General features: G+C 36.6%; 1 long non-coding RNA gene across 1 annotated transcript in view; it reads right to left on the reverse strand.

Moving 5' to 3' along the window:
• Positions 1-748: 748 nt before the first annotated feature.
• The window catches only part of LOC124417664, a 48,573-nt gene continuing 26,542 nt past the window's right edge, over positions 749-22,779 (reverse strand). Inside the window, exon 3 of the long non-coding RNA XR_006933773.1 lies at positions 749-983. This is a non-coding gene — a long non-coding RNA (uncharacterized LOC124417664). The remainder of the gene's footprint in view (positions 984-22,779) is intronic.

Here is a 22,779-nt window from a genome sequence, read left to right on the forward strand (position 1 = left end):
ACTATTTCACTGGAAATCCAGTCAGTTCATTCAGACTTACAAAGAATAGTTTTTCTCCGTTCTAGAGCAAGATGCTTCATAATTCACATATTAATCATCATTCACGCTTTTGTAAAACAATAGGAAACAGTTGAATATAGTTAAATCAAATCATGGAGTAGCATGTTGGGAAATGGTTTTCCTGAATAGTACTAGCAGCTGACAAGACAGTATAGTGCTTTAATAAGAACATAATTACTTATCATTCTTGTCTTAAAATAGCATTTACACGAAGATAATTAAAGTTTTATTTTAATAACCTACTATGGATAGACATGATAAAATATCTTTTGGGGTCACTTGCCTGATTGTGATAAAATTACTCCCAAGAGTTATCTAAAATTTTGGCTCAGATTTCTTGTTGTTATTTCCTTCCCGTAATCTCCCGTCAATATTTTATTATCAGAAACTTTATATTTTTTCCTCTCTGTTACATTCCCTTTCAACAAAAGTCTGAAGAATAATAATAAATTCACTTCTATACTTCTTCCTTCCTAAGAACAACTATCCTGTAGAAAAATTGAAGTTGGTCAGAGCTAGACCAGTCTAGGGATCTGTTTATAAGTTATTTTCACACTCATTCCATAATCATCAGAAGTAAAAAGCAGAAGGCCATTAATGACCTTTCATTTGCTTTAGAAACCTAAAGTACAAGCTATTTTCTTCCCCTTGGGAATACATGAATGAAGGAAGGCAAAAAGTACACACATTTCTTCACAGAGCAGTAATTAGATTTAGTCATTAGTAGCTAGAAAATTACCTTTTCAACTCAGAAATTCAGAGAATCCAAAGCAGCCAAGGTAAGGACAGTTAAAAATGCAGAGAAATATATTCTGTCTCAGAGGTGGGAACCAGGTTGTCTCCATTCTGCTCCTGGCTTTCACACTGACTGAAACAAGCCAGTGAATGTTTCTGCTCCTTGCAGGAGGAAAGCTTTCCCAGATCTACAAAGGGATACATATAAAAAGTAAAGAACATTTTTTTTCAAATAAATAGAGGAATAGTTATTAAGAAGGATGATTAAGAGAAAAGATTAAAAAATTAAAATGTAAGAGAAGTTATTAAAAAAACACCTTATCTAGAGTGATGTATGCAAGGACAACACAAGATAAATGGTAACATCCCTCTCCTACTCAAAACAAGAGTATTAGTAGAAGTACAGTAAATAACCAAGTATTTGTATATGTAGTTGCAAACATTCCGTGAAAACAATACAGTGCAAATAAAGGACTCCTTAGAAGAGTTATGTAAGTGTAAAATCAGAATGAGTGAGGTCATATCAGGATCTAGGAATGTTAATGCATCTGAACAGGAATGCCAGGTAAAACTTTACATTGTAGTGTCTGGAATGCACTGAGATACAGGACTTTTCCTACATAATAGACTTGGTTCTATGAAAAATATAAGTTCAAAAGATGAAATCTAAGTTATCTGCCAAAACCATAACCAGCAAAGCAAACTGAGAACACATAAACACTTGCAAAGCATTCTGATATGACAAAAACAGGAAGAGCTGTATGGAAATTTGAAAGCTGCTAACCATGTTGTTTCTCTTCTAGTTCAATACCTGAATATCTCAAGAAACAAAGAACACCTGAGGTTTGTGTGTTCTTCTCTGGCTTTGATTTGTTTTAAATCATTCAAAACTTCTCAGTTCTCTCTTGTATCTCACAAGTGAGTGCTGTCAAGTGTCATATATTTCACAAGAAATAAGTCATACAAAAAATGAGATCAACAACCATTTTGTGTCATTTTGAAGAAAGATCTCTTGTTCAAGCCGCACAATCAGAAGACAAACATAAAGACAGAAGCTAAGTGACAGAGTGTTAAAAAAAAAAGAATACCAAAGAATAAGGGGAATGAGAAAGCAGGAAGGTTGGCCTGACTGATTTAGGATGGGGATGATTCAATGTTAAGGGCCAGGTTAAAGTCAAGCACAGTAGTCTTGGTTCACTGGTTTGATTTATTTTTTGAGCAAGTCTTTTGGGTGGAATACCATAAATTACAATCAGAGATGCTGATTTTAGAGAATCTTACCTTTGAACTGTTCTGTCCAAAGGTACAATTTGGAAGAAAGTTGTATTGTTTACTAACTTGGGAAACATTAAGATCATAAAAAGCCTGAGGAGTAAAACATAAACACAGAAAGAAGCTTGCTTCTTTACTGTTCCTTCAAAAAATGCTACTGATGTGATTATGAGCAACTGCCAAGTCCTCTCTTTGCTTAGACTCATTTCTCATAAAGCAGCAAGAACTATAAGATTAAAAAGAGCAGACACAGAAAGTTAAAATGGCCTCTGGATTGCAGTGCATTCAAAGCTACCTTTGACCTTACCTTTTGCTAACAGGAGACAAATTGTTCCTCTAACCGGTAGGACCTAACAGGCCTTGAAACTCAATCAGGTCCCTGCTTCAAGGTATTTATATTAAGTAGATTAAGTAGCTCTCCTGGCTGGGGAAATTTTAGTCATCACCAGTTCGACTAGGCCTGGGGGGAGAACATGCTCTTCTGGCACAGGTACAGGTGGCAGCTGCCTTCAGAAACTAGCCACATCCCTTCCAAAGCAGAGCTGACAGAGGGATGTAAACTTATCCCCAAGCCATCATCTCCTTAATATCTGATCCTTCACGAATGCCAGCTGAAGGGCTATTTTGCAGTTGAAGACTGTTTCTTCAGGTAGTCTGACTTCTCCTGTCACAAAGGGCATCTTAACTTCTTCTGTAGCTCGCTGTGCACGGGACACACAGTTGTGCTGCTGTGTGCATCAGAGAGGCAGGGCCTGGATAATGTCTTAAAGGGCAGGGGGGAATGAGCAGAAACCTGCCTCCATAGACATTCCCTTCAGCATCAGCAGAGCAGCTATACCACACGGACAGACATTTGCATAGGCACATGTCACGCTTACAGCACAATAGGCTAGCACTGTGCAGGACACAATCTCGGAGCCATTTCTTAGCCTGCCTTAGGCTCCTTCCTCACCAAAACTGACGCTTTTCTGAATAAAAAAGGATTTTTTTTTTGCCTAATTGTGCTGCACAGAAGTGAACCATGAAAGCCTCTCTCTTCTGTTTGCTCTCTGAGCTCTCAAGTGTTCTTACCTGAAGAGAGCTCAGAAAGGGGTGAGGAAATCCAAACAGGGAGGCCTCTGCTAGTGCTGTGGGTAGTCTGAGAAGTGAAAGCGCTGTACGAAACCAGAACTTTTTTGAAGAATCTGTTCTTCCCATAATTGAAGGCCCCACGTATGAGATTTTCCTGAGTGCCATATCACATTTCTTACAGGATGGCAATCCCTGTTACACTGTTTCTGCTGGAAAGGCTTTCTCAGAGCACCTAATGAATTGGCTCATTCTTCAGAAGCTTATAAATACATCCGTATTTTCACAATAAACCAGTTTATTTTCTAAAGTTTCAGAACCACAGGCAACAAAAGCAATAGAGATATATAATCACCTGCAAAAGGGAAAATGAAGCATTATAATAGCAGTAGGGAGAGTTCCTTTCCTTCATTTAAGAAATGTTTGCCTTTGTTAATGGAGGGACAGTAGAAATGGAGAGGGTCCAGCGGAGCGCCACAGAGATTATGAGAGGGCTGGAGGACCTCCCCTATGAAGACAGGCTGAGGGACCTGGGTTCAGCCTGGAGAAAAGAAGGCTGTGGGCTGACCTCACTGCGACCTTTCTGTACCTAAAGGGAGCCTATAAACAGCAGGGGAGTCAACTCTTTGAAAGGGTAAATAGTAGCAGGACAAAGGGAAATGTTTTTAAGTTGAAGGAGGGAAGATTTAGGTTGGATGTCAGGGGGAAAATCTTTACTATGAGAGTGGTGAGGTGCTGGAACAGGCTGCCCAGAGAGGTTGTGGATGCCCCATCCCTGGAGGTGTGGGAGATGGAGAGGTCAGCTCGGCCTCATCGAATGCTGACTCATTGATAATGAGGCTCTGGAAAGAAGACAGAGGCCTGAATAAACAGGGGTGTTTTGTACCTAGCCATAAGATAAACTCTCTGCTAATTATGAAGACTTGTTATTGAATTTGCTTGCTTTCAAGCCAATGGATTGTTAGTGGAAATGTACTGAATCCGCGTGTTAGAATATAAAAAGGTTTGCTTTAGAAAGTAGACATAGAGAGAAAATATCATGATCATGATCATCACAACAGTAAAGAAATCTTCCTGGCACAAGAACCCTGTATTGTGTTGCTAACTCGTGACATGGAGGTGTTAAAGGCCAAATTGGATGGGGCCCTGGGCAGCCTGGTTTAGTATTAAATGTGGAGATTGGTGGCCCTGCCTGTGGTGGGAGGGGTTTAGAGATTCGTAATCCTTGAGGTCCCTTCCAACTCAAACCATTCTGTAATTCTGTGATTCTGTGAAATGGTCAGGTATTGAACGGAAGTAGTCAAAACAAAAATACAAAAAAGATCAGGAGATTTTGGGAATTTAGCTGCTTTTAAGAAGATAGAGGGGAAGTAGGATGATGAGGGAGATAGAACTTGGCATCATAATTAGGGAATTCTCAAATTTTTGGATTTGAAAAGCCGGATTAAAGTAATTTATTTTCTGGTGGCATAAGCCAGATAAGTGGAGAGGAATAGATGCATACTATTGCAGATATGTATATCTGCAGATGGAGATAGTTTAGTGATTCTGACTTGCAGCTTTTACAGTGGAGCCACACCTTTGGAAAACAGAAGCAAAATTTAATTTTCTGTTTCCAAGGAGGGCATTAATAGTCCTGTGCCACTTAGTACAACTTGATCCTTTGATCTGTATATCGCTTTGTCTATCCTGTGCTAATTTACTTAAGTGTTTGCAAGGAGGGGCCAAGGGGAAAGAGCTTTCATCAGAACTACAGAATTGCTGAGTTGTTTGACAGTAATTCTATTTGTGATTCATTTATTTAAGTACAGACAAGGTGGAGTCAAGGGGTGATTTTTTTTCTTGATACAGGCAAGATAAATAGTCAAATGGAAAACTATGTGCTGGTGACTGTCAGTGTTAAAGGCTTGCCTCTGAACAAAGTTCACCTAGTGCCATGTTGTATGGACCTCCCTACTTTGTCACACAAACGCACATTATGTATATACACATGTCCTGTGTGAATTGTACACACTAAAGAAAGGCTGCAGGGAAAGATTCACCTGCATTTTTCTCTCAGCATGTCCCAGTAATCCTAAGGGAATTGGTTATTAGAGACAATATTTCATTTCTTAATAGCATTTCCTGGCTTCCCTGGCAGATATGACAGTTCTGATACTTGTTACTGAGATGCACCTATGTAGCATACTGACATTGTACTAAAATGACCAACGGACCTTTTACTTAGGCAGCAGACTGTTGGGAAGAGATTTCAGTAACTATTAACCCAAACCTTGTTTAAATGATTGACATGGAGGTAAAAGACTTCATATCTTGTTACCAGCTCTTCCAGGCATCTACCCCTCCATTCTGTTGAGGTGGAACTGACTGAATGTGTAGTGGGTGTTTTGTTTTTTGCTTTCCCTTTCAAAAGAGCAGGTGAACAGAAAGAAATGGAGTGCAAATTAAAAGTTTGATGTCAACAACCTCTCTTTGCAGACTGGTTGTGATGTGCATCAGTATGAGTAGTCATTTACAGTTTGTGTTATGCCACATAGTCATTGCAAAAAAAGACCCTGAACATATGATCTAACAGAAAAAAACAGTTTTGTGTAAAGTGTAAGGTTACATAATATTAAAGAGAATATGCAAGTAAAGGCCAACACCTTCAAAAAATAATAACTGAAAAGAGCAAAGGAATACTAGTAAGTAATTTGAGTAAATTTGACTTTTCTACCTGGAAACAATATAAAGTGAGCTATAAAACATGATTTTTTTTTAATTTGATTTTTTTCCCCCAAAATGCACTCTTCTTTAAATGACAGACTGGCTTGTTGTACTAGTAGTTAAAACTTGAAACATCAATTTGCTATAGCTGGGTAAATAAACATTATTTATTCTTCTCTAATTGCAAATACAATTATAGTATTGTCTTATTAGTAGGCAGGTAACTTGAAATGAATGTTTCATGCATTAACTGGAAATTCTGGAAATTCTGGAAATATTTCAACTTACATCTTTTAGAACTGTTTATGTGTGATTAATTTATTTTTGGTAAAACTTAAACATATAATGATCTTAGTAAAAGATACAGCTGATGTTAGGAATTGTCAAGTGAAATAAATTAAAACACTAACCAAGCACGTAATAACTGCTTTTGAAGCATTTGCCCATCTGTAGATGGCATATCACTTCTTCCAGATTATTTACAGAATATCAGGTTGTACTTTACACATAGGCTTTGTGTTCATGGGTTCCAAGACTACGAGGCCACAGATTTTTTTTCAGGAACAGCATTCATTAATTTTGCTAGCCGTTAGTTCTATATTACTTTGGTAATGTACTTTGGAGTACATTTTCTACATCTGGCTGTGCGGAAGGTCAAGATGTTCCCAGCTTTATTTAACTACAACCAGATACAGATCATTGTTTTCCAAACTATTTCATTTAATGTTGCCTGTCATTTTACATCACTCCCAGAACAATACTACAATCTAAAATTTCTATGCTGTTGGTGATTTGATTTACATATTAAATTAAAGTACAACAATAACACAATTAATTTCAATATTGTTCCTCACAGAAACTGCATAATATTTTTATAATTCCATCTGTATTAATAGCTGTATTAAGCATAAATCTCACCAAATGTTAATACACAAAGATGCACTTCTTTAGCAAATTTGTATGATTAATGTCAAACTTTACCTAAATTAGCTTTTAACTGGTTTAAAGATAAAACATATCAGTCCTGGAAAAATCTTCAGTAACTTAGGGTAGATATAAATTTTACAGTAGAGGTGGAACAAAGGCTATAGAAGTGCTAGATTCTTATTAACCCTTGTCAACGAATGTGCCCTCAGTATGATATTCATGACATACCACCTTTAAAAGGAGAATTTGTCTCTAACTGAAATCATGATGCTAATGGAATTAAAAATTTCTAGCATTTCATCTGCAATGTTTTTTTTTTGCCTCGTATATAATTCTTTATAGCAAGAAGGTCTAATATTTGGCTATACTAAAATTTGTATATGAAGTACTAATGAAAGCTAAACGCCAGATTGTGAAAAGTGGCTCACATTCCTCTCTCTTTACCTCTGGAAAAAGTAAGATATGAATCAAGCGATTCCATATGAAGACATCAGAGTTACTTCAAGTCTCACAGGGATTTAACCTGTATGTTCACAGTCAGCCATGGCATTTGCTCCAGCTCTTTCACTTCTTTCTTTGAAAATGTTCTCCTTCATTTCACAGCTCAGTTCTCTGGCTGTTTAGGCAGCCTGTTTTGCTAAAGCAAGTTTGTCTCTGCATCATCTTCAGTATCTGCAGCAGTTATCTCTAATGACTTTACATGTCTTACAGATTCTCCCAGCTTTCTTTTTTCATGGGCTAATAAATCTTTCCTCATGACTCAGGGCTTCTGCTGTCTTCTCCAAAGATAATCTTCCATCCTGCAGTTTTTGTTTATTCTATTTTTCTCTACTGTATCTTTATATTTCAGCTTATGTACAAATTAATTTCATGTGAATTGTTGCTACAGATACACAAAGCTTTTGCATCCTTCCTTTACATCTCAGTGTCTCAAAATATTTATTGCTTACTCAATTGAAGTTCAAATTATTGGCAGGCATTGTTTCATTCATTCACTGCAGAAGAGTAGGATAAAAAAAACAACAACCCTTTTACAACACATTGCAACATTATGCAATTATTTAAGACAAGAAATAGGGCATGTCACATCAACTAAGTCAACAGAGGACTGTGGAAGGGAAAAATGTTGTTAATGTAGTTACAGTTCGTTTAGAGACTTACATGCACTCATAGTGATATAAAATAGCTATGACTCATATCTTTCCCAAAGCTACATAAGATCATGAACTTCCAGACTTACTGCACTGACTGAATATAATAATGTTTACAGAAAAAAAAATCTAGATACTATAATGTGAATCAGGATAATCAAATTTAGTGTGTTTAAAATATCATATACTCTGTGTACAGCAGTGCTCTGTCATGCAGAAAAATATGTTTTTAACAACTTCTTCACCAGTGTCTAGGATTAAGTGAGGTAAGTGGCACAGACATCCTTGGCCCCTTAGCAGAATGGGAAAAGGTTGAACTTCTAGAAGCACAAAAAAAAAAAAAAAAAAAAAAATCCAGAAACAACCAAACAGAAAAAAAATAAATATAAAAAACAAACAAGCTCATTCATCAGAAAGTGACTCATGCCTTCCGGAAAATCTGTGCAGCAGAGACAACAGAGATCAATATACAGACACTCCTCAGAAACAGAAACAGCACTGAAAAAAGTCATGACTCTTGGAGCAGGTAGCTGAGTTGCAGGTCTTTATATGCCTTGTAGGAAAGCAGAAGAATAAATGAAAGTCAGGTTGGGAAGGCACCAATCAGATGTGCCCCTCAGCAATCCTGACCCAGCACCAAAAAGCCCTTATTCATAGATGGTGGACACTGGTTGGAGTCATACCAAGGATCTCCTTCTGTCTGCCCTGTGGCCTTATTCCATCATTTAGCTATACGTCCAACAAAGTACCTGAAACCTGCCCTGTTAAATCTACCTTGTGCCCTATATCTAAATAATCTTAACACCAGGCTGTCCACGTTAACCCCTGCAGCTCTTTCAGAAGCTGCTACTCTTTGTTAACACAGCCTGAGTGGAAACATGTTGGGACGCCAGACAACAGCAGTCCTAGTGCATTGGATAATGCTGCACTTCAGCACATGGAAATACAGTGTCACCAGAAGACCTGAGTCTCCTGGTTGTAATAGCACCATCTTTTGGAAGATAATTTACACAAGGGCTCAGAGTGGCTTGATGGCAGAAGAAATGATGTCTTGCGGTTTTATGCATTAACCTTGCCATGAATCATCTACTGAGCTGCTCAAAATATTGTACTCAAACCCTGTGTAACTCAGGTTTGGATTTGTTATACTCATTAAACACAGATCATGTTACTGAAATTCCAACAAACTTGGAAAAACAGTGAATCTCCTCTGCCCCAAGATGTACCAGAGGAGGCACTGGAGAACTTCTGTGTTACAGTGCAGCTTCACTGAAGGCTACAAGGATTAGCTTGTTCCACGTTATTTAATACACATAAAACTATGAAGGAGAAAGGTCATCCACCTAAATACACAGGCTTCCAAAGCTTCAGGAGTGTGTGCAAATACGTATTTCACATACTTTCACATTTTTCCAATTACCATGTCTGTTGCATCCTGTGCAACCAACACTGCTCTAAGTGTCAATGTATGATGCCATCTCCCTGAACAGTTTCAGATAGCTGCCATGCTTTAAAGCAACCTGCCAGAGAAACACATCCTCATTCTCTCTCCAAATGTAGGCTCCCTCTCTTTATTCCTCCCTCCCCACTGAATTATTCTGGATTAATTCCCAGAATGAACATCATTCAGTTCTGGATCAATGACAGTTTTCTTTATACATCAAAACGTGGCTGAGTTTAACATTTTCTTTCCCAACCACACAAAGTGAAGACAAAAGTTTTATACGCTAATAGAAGTCTTTCCTGATTCCCAACATGTCTGATTGCTAGAGGGACTCAGGGTAATAGATTTCAGAATTCTGTCAGTTTTCCAATTGGAACAGTAAATTAAATAATTTCTTATGTTGGCTTATATTTATTCAATTTATTTTTTGCTTTTGTTCCGAGGCATGTGCTCTCAGGGAGAGTAAATGAGGGTGAATAAGAGCAAAGATTATGAAGACAGAAACCTTCTAAAGTTTCAGTAAGATGAAACAAGAGTCATGAAAAATGTGGGAAAAAAATTGGGAAAGAACAAACAAGAAAAGAGCAAGAAGTGTGGCTAGAAGGGAGAGACAGAAGCTGCTGTGCCTACTTGATAGAAGGAGACAGTGAGATTCAAAGCCTATATTGTTTTAAAAATAAATATATGAATAAGTAAATAAATAAACATAAAAGAATATTAAGATTCTTAGCTATGTTATCATTCACTGTGTAACTATGAGTCTTTCTTTATATTCCTAACAACAACAAAAAAATGTATTGGTCCATGATTCTCAGACACTTCGTTGGCAATCACTTCTTAAAATTATACTCTGATGTTCTAGTTTGGAAATTACTACCTCGTATCTTCAAGAAAACCCCAAACCTTTACTTCCATCCTCATACTTCCAATGACAGGCTGATTTGATGATGTCTATTTTTTATTTTCATTGTTTTCCCAGAAAACTATCTATAAACTGCCACTGCCAGTGCTTTCATTGAAGTGGCCCTTGGCTGTTGGCTCCCTCCACACCACCAGATCCAGTCAGAGATGGAGTCTGCTGTATTTAAGCCACCTTCTGGCCAGAGTAAGTCAGGGAAAACCCCTACCTATGATCTCAATGTAAATTAAGAATTTATGGTATCAATTTGATGACGTCTACTTATCATAATTCCTCCTATGGTTTCAGGAGGCCTGGTCTTCACTTGTCAAAGTGCTTGGATCACTGCCTAGAGGAGCCATTGTGTGCCTGAGGAATTTGCTAGAAAAAGGTCATCCAAAAAACTCCATTCACCAATTCACAGGCATCAAAACACTGCCTGCCAAGCACATGCAGAGTTCAGGCTTGCTCACATGAGCAGTAAATTCTATCTCTGGGAAAAGTCTTTGAGTCATTTAGGAGGTCCCACCAGCGAGTGCAACACATGCTTTCAATAACTGTGTGATTTATTTGAATGCTTCAAGTAACAGTCTCAGTGCACAAGTGTCTTTACTTCCACTTTCTTTTGAATTTCTCTCATGACAGCTAACACAAATAGTGTGCAAGCTTTCATTTTCCTGTAGATCTTTGATTTCATTAAAGACTGTAACAAATAAAATATAAATCAATATAAAATGCTAATGCTATGTTGCAGCACTTTCAGCTAGTAGAAGTGTTGTCTTCTGTCATCAGAACGATGCATTTCTATGGGTGTTTACTGAATTAGATTAAATCAATAAAGGTTGCCAAAAGAAACATTAAGGGAATAACATTGTAATGCATTTTAAACCTAGGTTTATTAGGGTTTATTAATATGGCATGTATGTAACAGATTGTTTAGAAGATCTGTATTTCAGCTGTGTCAGCAGTGAAAGCCTGGGACTTTTACTCTTCGATGAGAAAAGTCACATAGGCAATGTAATGTTACTTTAAGGAATGCCTTAATTCCAAAGTACAGAGGTGAATGCAGAGTAAACATATCTGATTTAAAGTCTTACAATATCCACTCCACATTTATATCTGTTTTAAAATAAATCACAATGACACTGTTTATGTGACCATTCTCACATTAGCAGTAGGGATCATTCCGTTCAATAAGATGATGTAGTGAAAGATTTGAGCCAGCACTGGTGGGTTTTTCATTTCTTTTGTATTAAAATTAAAATCTTCATTTTGAAATTCCATGCAGATCATATTTTCTCAATAAAAAAACAAGGTACTTTATTTGCTCATTTTATACTGTGAATTTCACTAGCTGATTTTACCTACTAAGCACATCCAGTACCAGAACATGTAATATTCAAAAAAAGAAAACAGTTTTAATGAAAGATACCAAGAACATGAAATGAAAGTATGCAGGATAAGGCTTTCAATAATGATGAAAATAAGAAAGTTGAATTCTCAGACTCTGTCTGGGTGCTCTTGGCAGCATCAGAGTTACAAAGTTAACTCTTAAGTGTTCAGTAAAAACCGTACATGAATATATCTTGGAAAATCAGACTGGTAAAAACTGCTGAAGTATTTTCTGCTTACTGTTAAGTTCTGTATATTACATTCCTTAGTGACTGAAGTTTTTCTATAGGCTACACAATTAGTTTTGATCTATACTTCGTCCCTACGTGTGAATTAGCTTAATCACGATAACTTTTTTTCATCCCAAGGAAATGCAGAAAACAGATTAAATTCAATAGTTAAATCCTTGTTTTATTGAAGTCAGCAGCAAAACCTTAACTGATTTTCATGGCACAGTGTTTCTCTTTTCATAGCTTTGCCAGAAAGAGAGGGAGAGTGAAAGAGAGAGAGAGAGGTAGCTAGTTTCTGAAAGTTTTGAATTACACGATTTTTTTTCCCTACTCTATTCTATTTTGAAGAGAAAAAGGACAGGGAAACAATAAAGAGAAACATATTTGTCTTCTACCAACCAGCAACATTTTTTCTTTTAACTGATGCTGTTAAAGAGAAATAGGAGATTAGGAAGAGAAACTGGATTTATATCAGAGGCAGTTGTGTAGATGTCATGCTCATTTAAATGGTCACTGAGGAGCAGCTGGGGCAAAGCACCAAGTCTCTCAAGAGCTGCACATCAATATATGAAGCCACTGTCAAAACAGCAGCAGGAAAGCAGGCTCAGACAGAGAGCCTGTTTTGTCAAGACTAACTACCTTTTTCTAGTATATTGGAGTATGGCTGCTGGGAAACTGTACTAGCTTATGGTGAGAGAAAAATATCTATATAGAACATTCTTTGAATATGATGATGTTATGAAGTCTACCTTTCATCTATGAGTGAGTTAATGCATAAAGAACACCATTTCCCAGGAAAACATAAAGGCCACCAGTAAACCATATTAATAGATTTTGTTCTCAGAAATTCTTAAAGATATACTTACTGCAAGACAAGCGACAGTATGCTTTTGTGTAAAACACTCTCATGACAGTTTCTTGATGTTCTGTCTACGGTACTCACTTGTTTGGATTGCTATTTCCAAGAGTCAAACACTTCTAACATTTGTTCTTGTTTCTTTTATGTTAGCTTCTGCACCATGATCCAAATTTGTTTTACGGTCACATAGTCCTAAACAGTTTACTAGAACACAGCTGAGGAATGATGCTTAATACCAATTTTATGAGTAGAAAGGAAGATATAATAGTATTCCAGTGAAGCAGTAAAATGGAAGAATAGCTTGAACTTCAGTCATGTTTTTCTTGTAACATTAAATAAATGTACTATTATTAACAAAATATCAGAAAAGGATGTTAATTTGAATACTATGGACATGCAGATAAGTGATCTTTGCAAACCATCTGTCACAATAGGAAATTGAGATCGAAATAAATTATAGTTCAAATGTAAAATTAAGACAATACTCCTGATAGCATACTTGCAACATTTCAGTGTCTGAATATTTGCTGGAAGAGTTCTTTGGGTCAGAAAATGCTATTTTGTCACATACCTCCCCTTTTTAAACTTCTTTCTTAATAGGAATACATGCAGAAAAAGTCAGCATTTAAAACCATTCTCAAGAAGACAATAGCCCCACAGTCCCAGCCCTCATTCTCTGCCTTTTATATTGTGTTGCACGAGAGCAAGATAGAGGAGAAGGCTCTCACAAGGAAAACAATATGTTAGGGCTTTCCACAGAGATTTGCTCTTGTTTCCATTAGGCTGCAGGCGCAGGAAGTTACACAAACTTTTTGGGTGCCCAGAAGATCCAAGAACACTAAAAATAAGGACCACTAAAATGGCTGAAGTATTGTGAAGATGGACTTAATCTTAGGAGCAAATTGTTCCAGAGATGAAGAAATGCCAAACTCAAATAAGCGTAATTTTCAACCTCTAATACATGTACATCATCACGAACCCCAGGTGTTCAAGAGAGCCCAGGATAAGCATCTTTCCCTTACTAAGGCAGATTTCATTGGAACTATCAATCTGGAGGAAATGTGCACATACCAACACACTATTATAATATGTGATATATTCAGAGAAAGTAGAAGACAACATCACACACATTGCCTGTGGCATGATTGAAAGAAGAGTCTTTGGACTAGGTATAAGATTTTGGAACTCTGGCTAACATCACTCTAAAGGGCAAGGGGATTTTTAGCTCTCGAATGTTTTGACATAAGATTTTTCAATCCAAAATTTCTTATAAAAATTGATGTATGAAACATTCTCAAAAGTATAGACAAGTCAAAAATAAGACAGATACCCAAACTTTTTCTTTCAAAAGAAGCACCTCTGGCATTCAGTGTTCAAATGAAAGTTAAAAAGGTAAAATCCTTAATATGTTCAGGTTGGCATTCTATGGCAAGAATGAGATATCAAAACTCACAGTGTTTATACCATCACTTCAAATTTAACTCTTCCAGGGGAAGTTATGCTTTTATACAGTGAGGATGTTTTTTAGACCAAGCAGCTCACCTTGCTTCAGGGTGCAGTAGTGTTTCACCCAAACCTATCTCTACTTTTACTGTAGCAAGAAGTGAAATAACAGATAGCAGAACTAGCAGTGATCCACTTGTGACTTCTAATGCCATAGAGTCTCAGTGAGCAGGTCAGTCTCAGAAAGAGCAGGAGAAAACAAAATCTGTATTTATATTAGCAAAGAAGATGAGAATGAAACACCAATCCCTCTTGAAAAGTTAAACCGATTGCTTGCATTTTGGGGTGGAAGGTTTTATTTTGTATAATTCTTAGACGGAAGGAAATAGATTAAGAAAAAAAAAAAAGGCAGCAAGTTTCTTTAGCTGAAAGATGTGACTCATTGAAGAGTGATTGAATTTGGTTTGCTGACAGCTGCTGCCTGCTGACAGCTCTGAGCTTGCACAGGTTTGATTTCTTTTCTTCCTTCCCAACTCTTTATATATATATATAGGAAAGCAAATGTAAATAAATTGGAGAGCTTGACATGAGCGAACTCTACATGTGTTTTTTTTTTCTTTTTTTTTTTTTTCTTCCTTGATGGGACACTAAATATTCTTTGACTGTGGAATGAGGGAAGAAGAAACTAGATATAATAGATGAACAAAAGTGAGGAAACACAAGGCCTTATGCTTGAAAAATTAAGAAAAGACTAAAAAGCTAAAGACTTCTGCCTGTAACACATGAGAGTTACTGCTGACAAACTGGGGTAGAAGGAAGAACACTAATGATAGCATTAAGCCCACCATTTTACCTCTTTGGTCAATGTGACAAAAATGAAAAGACAGGAAGGATAATGAAACATAGCAATAAAGCCTGTGGTATGTTACTCTCATTATTACTATGAGAAAATATTGGTTTGACTCCTTCAATTCTTGGATTTCAGTTTGCCCTCTTTTAGTGCAGGGTAATCTATTATGCACAGGTATGCACGCATTATGGATACAGAGCAGCTGAATATTGTCCCACAAGATTTCTCCCTGTGTACTGGGAAGCTCTGTTGTTACTGTAGCAGATCAGTCCTACACCAAATGCTTCTTAAGCCAAAGGGTGCAAAGAGAAGGAGGAGTTCGGAAGTGCATGTTGAATCTCTGTTTTTTTGTGAGCTATTTCCAGGAGGAATCCTGTTGTTGAGAGAGTTCTGGGAGGCAGTAACCAGAGCTGATCCTCTGCATCTGCAGCCAGACAGCGGATGTCACAGGACCAAATGGAAACACATGCTTGGAAAACTGTTTGGAAATATGCCACATTCAGGGGAAAAAGAGAGATCTCATAGCTGGGATTTCATATGTGGAAAAAATATCCATTAGTCAACTCTGAAGTTAGCCTTGTCTTCATAGAAAAGCAGGGTTTATCTCACTAAAGGAAACACTAGAAGAGGAGAACTTTACTCTACTGGAGCGTGTTATGTTTTTATTTTAGACATTGGCCAATTGTATTATCCATGTCCTTGAAATTGGTAATAAAAATAGCAATTTTGAACAGGTGTGCGATAAAGTACCGTTGTGCCTTGTGAGTATTTTTGTTGCCCTACTAAAGCTGTATAAAATTGCAGTGTTTAATCCATTGCACTTGGGATTGCTTTCCCACACTTAAAGGTTCATCTGTTAATGTTATTTCATGCTTCTTTTTGTTTTTCATCTCTCTCAGTCTCCTTTGCCTATTATTCCTTCCAGCCTAACTTGGAATTATTATTATATAATTAAGTTAATAATAATTATTAGCTTATCTTCCAGTAACAAAAAACACAAACACAAAAATATTTATTTATTTATTAAAAAAAACAACAAACCACAAACAAACATCCACAAATCCCCCTGACACCTAATCTAAATCTTTCCTCTAGTTTAAAAACATTCCCCCTTGTCATTTTACTATCTCCCCACGTCAAAAGTTGATTTCCCTCACATTTATAAACTCCCTTTAAATATGAAAGGTTAATATTTAATGATTAATATTTAGTGAGACATTAATGATATTTTCTAACTTCATGTGAATCCATAAAAATGACTCAAAACTAACAGAGATCTAATCATATTTTTCGTCTATAGTTTTGAGCACTCATTAACATTTGAAACAGTGTCTGAGTTTCTGTGAACTTCTCTAGAGCTGTGTAGATAAACATTGAAATATTTTGTTCTTTTGTGTCTGGACTTACAGATTCTCCATTACTTTTGTTCTCCCTTGGAAGAAGGTGTAATGCTACACATATTTTTCTGACATAAGGTTAATAATAAGAAGAAATGATAATAAATAGTAGAACATAATTTTTTTTCTGTGCTCATCTTAACTAATTGCAATTATTATAGCTACTGAATTAACATGTTTAAAAACAAAAACAGGAAAAACCAATCCCAGCAAAATGCACTTTTGGGACTATGCCTAGATAATCACAAATTCTGCCAAGGGAAGATGGAATATTTTGTTTTCAACATAGCGGAGGCCAATTCAACAGTTATATAAGTTAACTTCATTTTTATGGTGGATGCTTTCAAAAGAGTGTCTACTTTAAGATAACGGAATGACAGTTTACAAGATATTTAATAAGAGAGAAAAGCAACAGCTTCCATGCAAGTCTCTGTCATATCTTCATGACAGATCTCATCTGTATTTTTTCATGATGTCTGTATGTCCAGAAATAACAGGTCTGAAAGGAGTACACAATGTGTGAGATACAACTTATGCAAGGGAGAATTTTTGCCTTAAATTTTAATGCCTTTTCTACATTAATCATTAAAATGCACAGTACATTCAAAGTGTCTAAACTTCTTACATTGATCTCCCTAAATACAAATACACTGAAAAATGCTGACTGCCACAAAGCATACATGGACAAGATGAAGACATCTTTCCCAAACTGGCTAAAGGGGAATTCCACATAATGTCATGCTGAGCAATAAAACTGAGGGAAGTTTTCTGGGCTTGGTGGCTGTCACTTCTTGACAACTGGCTGGACATCACAGAATGTCAGGGATTGGAAGGGACCTTGAAATATTATCTAGTCCAACCCCCCTGAAGGAGTAGGAACACTTAGATCAGGTCACCCAGGAACGCCTCCAGAAGGGTATTGAATGTTTCCAGAGAAGGAGATCCCACAGCCTATTTGGGCAGCCTGTTCCAGTGCTTTGTTACCCTTACTGTGAAGTTTTTTTCTCATATTTATGTGGAACCTCCTATGTTCCAGCTTACACCCATTACCCCTTGTCCTATCATTGGATGTCACTGAGAGGAGCCTGGTTCTATCCTCCTAACACTCACGCTTTATATATTTCTAAACATTTATGAGGGTCACTCCTTAGTCTTCTTTCGTCCAAGCTAAAGAGACCCAGCTCCCTCAGCCTTTCCTTGTAAGGGAGATGCTCCACTCCCTTAATCATCTTTGTGGGTCTGTGCTGGACTCTCTCAAGCAGTTCACTGTTCTTGAACTGAGGGGCCCAGAACTGGACACAATACTCCAGATGCGGTCTCACCAGGGCAGAGTAGAGGCAAAGAAGAACCTCTCTTGATTTACTAACCACACCCCTTCTAACACACCCAGGATGCCATTGGCCTTCTTGACCACAAGGGCACAGTGCTGTCTCACTGTCATCCTGTTGTCCACCAGGACCCCCAGGTCCCTTTCCCCTACATTGCTCTCCAACAGATCAGTCCCCAACCTATACTGGTACCTGGGGCTGTTCTTGCCCAGATGCAAGACTCTACACTTGCCTTTGTTATATTTCATTACATTTCTCCATGCCCAACTCTCCAGCCTGTCTAGGTCTCACTGGATGGCAGCACAGACTTCTGTTGCATCAACCACTCCTTCCAGTTCTGTGTCATCAACAAACTTGCTGACAGTGCATTCTATTCCCTCATCCAATATAGAATCCATACAAATATTCATCTATATATATTCATATATATATATATAGGGAGAGAGAGTAGCACTGCTGACAAGCTGACCCAGCATTGGTCAGCAGGTGGTGAGCAATTGCATTGTGCATTGGTTGTTTGTTTTGTTTTGTTTTGTTTCCTCCTTACTAAACTGTCTTTAACTCAACATAAAAGTTCTCACAGTTTTACCTTTTCTGTTCTCATACCCATCACATAGTAGGGGGAAAGTGAGTAATTGGCTGTTTGGTGCTGAGTTGCCCAATGAGTTAAACCACAACAAACACTTTTATTGTATTAAAACTATGGTTTTCAGAACTCTGAAAACACCATGTTGAATTTACAAAATGAAAATGTTTGATTGTTGCATAGAGTATTCTCCTAAAAATTTTACTTTAAAATATGTTCATCTTAGAAAGAAATTTGGGTGTCTTTTTGATGGATTGTTTTTTTCTTCACTTTGAATACAGAGCAAGGGGTTGGAAGGGACCTCAAGAGTTCAACCCTGCTGCTAAAGCAGGTGCCCTACAATAGGTCACAGAGCTGGCATCCAGATAGGTCTTAAATATCTCCAGAGAAGCAGACTTCACAACCACTCAGTGCTCCACAACCACTCCATTGCTCCGTCACTCTTACCATAAAGAAGTTCTTATGCATCTAAATAGTTCTTCTAAATGTAATTTAGGAAGTTTTAACAGGTAAGGAAGGTGAAGAAAGGTTGAACTTTCTGTCAGTTAGCAAATCATCACCATAGTTAAATCATAATATAAAAGTAGGCTGCTTTTCTAAACACACATCAACATTAAATTTGAAGGAAAAAAAAAGAGAGTAAAGACATTAGTTGTTCTTCATGAGTTAAAATAGTGCACATCTGACTTAGGGAGATGAAAAGTAGGAAAATTTGGCATTGACTTCACTCATCTGAGTTAGTAAGGTTGTTGCAGTCTTCAAACAATTCTCCCAAAACACAAAAAATGTTATAGCTACATTTCTGCAAATACAACTGTGCTTCCATGATATACAGATCTTGATTTTAAAAGAGAAAAAAATTTGGAGCAGCACATGTATATAAACATATCACACCAGTTGAAACATTGCTCTGATTTCAGTTTTATGATGGCTGAAAGGAATCTTATGATAATACACAAGTTAGTGGTTACTGATGAGACACACACTTGTATTTCTAGGAGGATGTTCAAAGGTTACTAGCAGAATTTTATAATTAATGATGTTATTTTGTGCATTAACCAGATTTAAGGAAAACCAAAATAAAATCAACAAGCTAATAGATAGGATATCTGAGCAATTAGCATGTGGATCAAATTAAATGATTTACGCATACAAATGTAGAGGAATTTACTAGTACATTAAGAATCTGGAAGCTTTTATCTTGTTACATTTTGTTAGTGGGAAAAATATGCTATAAATGGTTTACATAATTACAAAATATATAAAACTACAAAAAGGATAGATTTCACAGATATAAACTGCCACGGTCAATAGTGATTCAGTCAATATCTCCAAGAAGCCTAGAGAGAAAGTAACCTTGTCCTGTTCTTCTAAGCACACACACCTTTTTTTTTTTTTTTTTTAAATAAAAATGACAAAGCTCAACAAAGACAGTTGTATAGCAGAAGAGTTTTTGTTATTGTTGAAATTCCAGAGCAAATAACACAACTTCAGTTTTTTTCAGCTCTTTTTATGGCATTCCTGAATAGAATTTCACTGAACTGCCACATCCCTATTAGCCTAATGCTGTGATATCTACATTGGACAGCACAGACAATATATTGTCATTATCTCTATCTAAAAAACATGCAACTTTTGTAATATATCTTTTTTGTGGGAAATTGTTTCCAACCAAAACTCTCATCTTCTTTGTTAGATTTTACCAAGATACAATTTTATCCCTCTACTTGACCTTCCTTTCATTTAAAAGTACACATTTTCTCAATTTTCAGTTTTACTACCTGAGGTTTAACTACACTTTCAGAAGTCACTTTTTTCTCCCCTTTTATTTGATGCTGATTTACACATACATACAAAAACTGCTCCTGAGCTTATGACTCATGCTACAAAGCCTGCAATCTCAGTGAATAACAGACAAATATGAATAAAGTGAATTAAATGCTTATTCCTTGCCGTAAAATATTACCAGTTAACAAGGCCTAATTTCCAGTCAACATTTATTGACCCTATTTCTGGGAAAAGTTCCATCAAGCTACTCAGATGCTTGGCTTGAAATGTTAGCTAAACCTTCAACTGCATTGATGATTTTCCCTTTGGATAAATTGAAGTCAAAGTCCTGACATCTTATTTCTAGAGCTCATAATCTGACAACTAATCTCCAGTCAAATCTCTTCGTTCAGTGTCATTAGAATCAATAGCTGTTCATATTGTTATTATTTGATTGGGTAACACAACAATAAAAGTTTGGTTGAAGCTTTTATTTCAAACACAATAGCAAGTTCATTGCAAGTTTGCTACCACAGCATAGAAACAAAAAAGAAGGCTAGGGGTTTCATAATGTTTCTTCCACATACAAAATAATTCTGTTTCTATGTTGTTCATTTTTTTCTGTCTGTATTCCTAAGAAGCTTTCCTTTAGAAGTCATATCTGATCCTGGTGTTCTTTGGTTCCTCAACTATCAAGACTGTCAGTGTGTAACCATTACTTAATGGCACTGTATGCTAAGAAGCTAATTAGCTTATAAAGGCGTTTCTATTTGCCCTCCATAGACATCTTGAATTTTTCCTTCATAGCTCAATACTGTAGGACTCAGAATATGATGGATGCAAATCTATGTGCACAAGGGAAGAAATGTTTTATCTGTTTCAGTTTTTGTGCTGCCATGCCTTCACAAAATGCCACCTAGCACATCTGCAGAGACAGAAGTTGACAATGCTGCCATCCAACATGTTTCTCATCTGAAGATGCATGTTTAAACCCATTCACATTCTTCGCATTACAATCTCTATTGTGTTATTAATACACTTTGTAAGCAAGTATGTCACTATGAGACAGAACATACAGAAGAACAAAGTCTCTTTTTGCTAGTTGCCTGCTCATGACAAGTTTGTATGAACTTCAGTTATTTCAAGTACAGCCAAAACATTTCTATATACCAGAATTCTAGATGGCAAAATTAGTTAACTTTTCCCTTTTCCTAACACAGTTAATTTAGTTTGAGGAAGTGTTCAGAGGAGTCCTTATATAAATAGTGAAAGTACATACATTTAGAGAATTTATAATCGACACACTTACTGAGACTATTTCTCTCTCTTCACCTTGATTTTTCATGCTAGTCCTGATACTCACAGTGTTCTATCTCATTTCTTTAAAAAAAATGTGATTTCTATCTACTCTAGGTGTATTAATAGTGTGTCTGGTCACATGCCTTCTACTATGCTAGTCTTAAAGACTACAAGTCCTGTCACATAAATAAAAAGCAATAGATTAACTAGAATTTAACAACTTGCCAGCTGCCATTAACTAAGTACAGCATGAATATAAAACATTTGTTCTGCAGTTGTAGAAAGAAATGCTGTTAATAGCATCAAAATATTTCTTATTTCCTAGTTCTGTTGTCCCCAGTAAAAGCCAGTAGAGAATATCCAATAAATGTCACTTTCATGTGCTGACTAAGATACAAGTAAGATCCATCAGAAAACAGAAAAAAATGAATTTAAAGTAAATCATGAATTTTAAGGGTAACAGTAAATAGTAATACTAAAAAAAAAAAAAAAAAAAGTTTATGCAAACAGGATACTTCAGTGTCTCAAGCATAGTCCTATTTAGTCTTTATGTCATGCTGAAGAGGTAGAATTCTCCATGCAATTTTATTGTGTTGTACTAGTTGTTTTTGTAAATGTGATCCTGTTTCAGAAGGACAAATCTTACCAATACACCTATACACTTATATCAATAGGTGTATCAGTAGTTCTTACCTTTTAACTGAGATTTTTTCAAGTATTAGTCGCAAATTTGGTAGACTATTTTCAAATATAAAATGAGGATACCGTTTTCCTATAATTGCTTTCATTCAGAATAATATCATTACTTTCATTCAGAATAATCTTAAGGTGTTATGATGATTTTTTCAGAATATTTAATCTTTTTTCCATAATGAATTTAATACTGCAAGAAATATATGCTGTGAAATTTTGATAACTTTGATAAATTCGACAATTTTGATAATTTTGATAATCACAGAATCATAGAATCACAGAATGGCCTGAGTTGGAAAAGACCTCAAGGATCATGAATCTCCAACCCCCCCGCCAGACAGGGCCACCAACCTCCCCATTTACTAGACCAGGTTGCCCAGGGCCCCATCCAACCTGGCCTTGAACATCTCCAGGGATGGGGCATCCACAACCTCTCTGGGCAGCCTGTTCCAGCACCTCACCACTCTCCTTGTAAAGAACTTCCCCCTAACATCCAACCTAAATCTTCCCTCTTTCAACTTAAAACCATTCCCCCTTGTCCTTGTTCCCCCCTTATGTCCCAGTAATATAGAATTGGGCTTGTATGAGTGTTATGTGCATGATGGTAGGTAAGTGGGAGGGAACATCCACTCATGTAATTAGTCAAGTAACAGTTTAGTTTTCTGTTTGGAACA

This window comes from Gallus gallus, chromosome 1 (assembly GCF_016699485.2).
Source record: "Gallus gallus isolate bGalGal1 chromosome 1, bGalGal1.mat.broiler.GRCg7b, whole genome shotgun sequence".
Taxonomy (NCBI): Eukaryota; Metazoa; Chordata; class Aves; order Galliformes; family Phasianidae; genus Gallus; species Gallus gallus.